This window comes from Arachis ipaensis, chromosome B02 (genome assembly GCF_000816755.2).
Source record: "Arachis ipaensis cultivar K30076 chromosome B02, Araip1.1, whole genome shotgun sequence".
Classification (NCBI taxonomy): Eukaryota; Viridiplantae; Streptophyta; class Magnoliopsida; order Fabales; family Fabaceae; genus Arachis; species Arachis ipaensis.
Window position 1 is genome coordinate 8,888,015 of NC_029786.2, and position 5,123 is coordinate 8,893,137.

The 5,123-nt window shown below is 33.5% G+C and overlaps 1 long non-coding RNA gene across 1 annotated transcript; it reads left to right on the top strand.

Moving 5' to 3' along the window:
- LOC110268685 lies at positions 3,095-3,846 on the top strand. The gene is made up of 2 exons (XR_002357039.1): positions 3,095-3,519; positions 3,644-3,846. It is a non-coding gene; the product is annotated as an uncharacterized LOC110268685 (long non-coding RNA).

Here is a 5,123-nt window from a genome sequence, read left to right on the forward strand (position 1 = left end):
TATAAATATACCAGACGAGTATATCACCTAAACCCTCCTAAAGATCCCTTCCCGCACCAAAATAAATACCGATAAATTTGAGTAGTGTTACTATCCCTAATGACATGGACTTCACATATGCATTATAATGCTTCAACTACCTGTCCGACCATCGAATAAATGAATGACTTAGCTTGTTCAATTCATAGCTACTCAACATCTTAGTATAGTACACCAGAAGATAAAAGTGATATATATATATATATATTTTCCATTTTGATTGATTAAATTTAGTACAAAAATAAAAATATACAAAAAATTACATAAAAAAACAATGCATATAATATTCTTTCGACCATATATATATACCTATCGTTTCTCTTAGCTTCTTATTAAAAATATCCACAGAAAATTCTCTTTATTTAAAATTTCTCAAAAGATATTTTTGTCAAAGACTCATATAATCCACACGCATTATCACAAAAACAGATGAATAAAAAAGTACGAAAATATCTATATATGTACTTTTTCAGAAATGAATGACTTCGTTGATTAAATAACAAATGAAAGGCAAATCCTTGGAACAACAGGTTTGTGCAATTTATCAGAATTTGATAATGCAGCCTAACCTTACAGAAAATCAACCAATAAAAAACTATACGGTTTTAAATATAAGAAGTAATCTTTAAATGTTATTTTTATGTATAATTTTTGTGTATATTTTATTATAGTATAAAGTTAAATTCTTTTTTTCTCACTTATATATCCCTTTCAAATATAGACATCTTAGAATAAGGACTTAATCACATCACACAACAAACATTATAAAGCAAGAGTGACCATGCCAAATCCCATATCTATCTTAGACTCTTGAACACATCATAAATAATCATATTATGGGTGTTATACTTATAACAATAAAATATAATCAACTTCTTAGAGTCAAGGGCGCCCTAGATGATTTTACAAAATTTAAAACCATTATATTTTGTATGAATTTGTAAAAAAGAATAATATTATTAAAATATAAATGATGTTATCATCTCTTATAAATAAAATAATTATTTTTTATAATATAAAAAATACGTCAATACAAAGATAAAATATATATTAAGATTTCATAAGATAAATAAATTGAAATAAATATATAATTATAAAAAAAACTACGTTTAGATTTTGTGGTAAAAAATAGACGAAAAAAATACATAAATCATACTATTACATGACTATCATGCTTAATTAGAAAGTGATTAGTGGTAATGTAACCTAATTAGTTATAGCTTATATATATATTGGTACTATGTTTTTAATGATTCAGTTCCGTTGTTCACCTTTGCGTGCCCTGTTTTTTTCTCTTCTTCTTGCTAACCTCTCCATCCTCACCTTTGCGTGCCCTATTTTTTTTCTCTTCTTCTTGCTAACCTCTCCATCCTCTTTTATTCATTGTTGCTATGCTCCTAATGCCTCTGTTCTTTATCATGGTGCGGTGAGCCTTTCTCCCCCTCTCTTCTCTTTCCTTTACACAACTCACTCAATAGAATTTGATGAAAGTGCATTGCCTCATTTTCTTGCAATTGTGCAAGATAGTGACTCCGATCAACGAGTAGGTAAAGATAAGATTTAGATTTGTTCAATTTCGTGGTAACTCCATGGCAGACTCCGTTTTCAGCGTCGGTGCTTCTCTAGGGTTTGATGTTCACACTCTATCTCATTTCCTCAATCAACTTACGCACTTGCAGTCGTAATTGAATTGCAACAGTGTGAGTCCTCTTTTTGATCCCTCAAGTGTATTCTTTCTTCATCCAAGCGAAAATCCTGGGGTTTCAATTATTTCTGTGAAATTAGATACCAAGAACTACAATGAATGATCCAGAGCGATGTTAATTCTGCTAAAATCTAAAAATAAACTTAGATTTGTGGATGGCACATTACCGAAACCTACACTACAAGAAAAATACCCATTCAGCCACACTTTTTTTAAGCTACATTTGAAAAGCGTAGCTACACTTTTCTCCGTGTTGCCTTGTTATAAGAGAAAAAGATACACAATTGTGACATCATTTAAAAAGTGTAGCTTTAGGTATTATAGAAATCACTTATAAAGCGTAGCCGTAGGTTGATATCTATGGATTCACTTTTCGTATCAAAGCGAACGCTTTTAAAGAGTAACTTATTTATTATATTTTGAGTGTATTTTAAAATGATGCCTAATCTATGTAGGGCAAATCCTAACACTTAGTGAATTTTTCGTTCCCCTTTCAATTCCCTCCAGAAGAACACACGCACAACCCACTTCGCGCTCAACAAACCCTCTTCCTTCCAGAAGCACACCCTTTCGCCATTCTCATCACCTTCACGCATAACCCTCACCTTCGCCAACCCTTTCGCACACAACACACCCAGTCACCCAGTCACCCTCACTTAGCAAAAATTTGCCCTCACCCAGTCACCCTCACTCACGCGACATACACCCTCATCCTCACTCCATACACACACGAAAGAGGGAAGAAATCCAAAAGGGGGAGAACGGGAAGAAGAAGAGAAGAGAGGGAAGGAAGGAAAGGACGACGCCGGCTAGGGCTCTGCTGCCGTCATGGAAAAGAGAAAACGCGATGGAGGAGAGAAGAAGGGGGTGCTCCGTCGCCACTGAAGCTCCACCGCCGCTGCTAGGGCTTGTTGCCATCGCCGTTCTACCACTGTTGGGCTGCTGTGCTGCCACCGAGGAGCTCGAAGGGATGTCTCGCCGCCGTCGTGCTCTGTCGCTAAGCCGTTGCGTCGCCGCTCATCACCATCGTTGTATCCTCTGTCACCACGTAAACATTCTTTGTTCTGTATCATCCCTTTCTTGCTCATTCTCTAACTCGCTCTTACTTTTCAGTTCGAAAGTGGGTATGGTTTTGATAGTGATGATGAACTGCAACGGCTAATTAAGATAGAGAAAGTATGTATCAATTTTCAATTGGTTCTGTGAATTTTTGGGGGGTTTTAGGTTCAAATTTTAAGTTTTCAACTAGTTTAGCATCTTAAGAAAAAATTAGTGAAAAGAACAGATTTCACACTGAAATATTTTGATTTATGTCTTGGTTCATACGCATTCCTTGAATATAGTGGTTGCTTTCAATTTCTAGCTTGAAGCTATATTCCTCTCTGATGTTTTTTTTTTGTTATGTTTTCTTTGCTTTGGGTATTTTACATGGAAATTTGATAACCAATTTAAATTCTCCTTAATCATATAAACTAGGAATTCATCTGAAAACTAAAGAAGCCTGGAACTTATTCCTGTGATATCTTTGTAGCCTTACTAATCAGGTGTGAGTTGCAGAAGGATCTAAATGTGGGTGTAGATGACTATTCTTATTCTTATTGTCATTACTAATCAGGTGATCTTTAGTTATTGTGCAATGTGCATGCATGATCATGAATATTTTTTGTTTTTAAACTGACTTATTTTTCTTTCTGCAAAGGCTCTTTAAGTGTTTGCAGTCACATGATTTTGATGTTATTAGTATCCTTTCTGTTAACATGATGAATCTCATATAGGTAATTAATATTGCTACAGAATATTGGTACATTAATTCATACAGATATATTAGCTGTTATTTGATCCAAGGTTTATGGAGGAATTTATGTATTAAATATCTAAGCATTGTTGTTCACTGACAAGGAATCATCAGTGACTTTGATGGTGCACATATACATTGATTGAATACTAGAACTAGTTCTATTTTGATGTGGCATCTTTCTGATCATTGGCTTTTTATCTGACAATTTCTTGTTGACAGACTCAGTCATTTAAAATTCTGCTTTTGATGTGGTATTTTTTTTAACATTGAGTTTGTTATGCTGACAATTTTTTTTGGCAGATTAAAGTCTCATCAAAGCAGCAGAGGTTCTGCAGAGAGAGAAATAATGATTTTTGTACTTGCTTTTATTCCTTTTATATTCATAGTCCATTATTCTTCTCTTAGTGTATACTTGACATGATAGTGAAATAGTGATAAATTGTGGTATTTAGTTTCATCTTCTGCACAAATTTCTACTTCATCTTTAGTTATGTTTTGTTTGCTTTCTATTTCTTTTTAGTCTTTAGTTTCATCCTATATTATTGTTAGTTAACTGGTTTCAATTTCGTTCCTTGGGTTTGAGTTTCTTTTCCAAAATCCCTGGTTGAATCATGGATAAGAGCATGTTAGCTGGTTTGGAATCACTTCTAGAAGCTGATCAACAAAGAATGGCATCCATGATGGAATAGGTTCAAATTTGTGACAGGTACCTCCTCTTCACTCTATCTATTAACTAATTCCATGTGTTTTGATTTGAGCTTCATGTTCCTAAAATTCTAAGTCAGGGCAGCACAAATGGTTTCAGATCTTTGTGGTGCTTGTTGTTCTGAAGCCATAGCCAAGTTCTCTGTTAAACCAATGTAACAACTTTTGAATGTTGCATCTGAACCTTAAGGGAACAACATTTTTAATTACTTAGAATGGTTAAAATTAAATTTTAATGCTTTCTTTAGGATCTGGAATTGTTTATCTCAGCTGTACGCCAAAGACATCACTCCTGATGATAAGCAAGAGCTTGATGAGGCTTTGCAGTAGGAGGTAAGTTGGTAATTCAATTTTCGCACCTTTAGATATGAAATTACAATTTTTGCACTTAAAGTAAATTGGTAATTCATATGCTATCTGATCTTTTTCACTAGAACAGGACAAGTACATTTCAGTAATGCAAACTAGAAAGCAAATTTGGTGATTTCTTTTTCTTTCTTAATTTGTGTACTTAAAGTACTGAAAATATACTCCTAAGATATTTATTCAACCAAGAATATAGACAATGGTATCAAGTGCTTCATTCTTTATAATTCTAAGGTTTTTTCTTTTTGAAAGAAAGAAAGAGCTCAACACTTATAGTGGAGCTTATTATAATTGAAGAATTAAAAAAAGAAACAAAGACAACTAAAGTAATTCCAAGATTCATTTTCTCACATGGTGAAGCATTTTTATTAATCATCTATGTTTGAAGTTGTTCTGCAGAAAATTATATCTCTGATAAGCTTCTTATGTAACTTTTGTTTGTGTAGATTTAAGCTGCATTTCGAATGGACGAAATTAGGAGAACTCCTCCAACACCACAAGATGAGATGA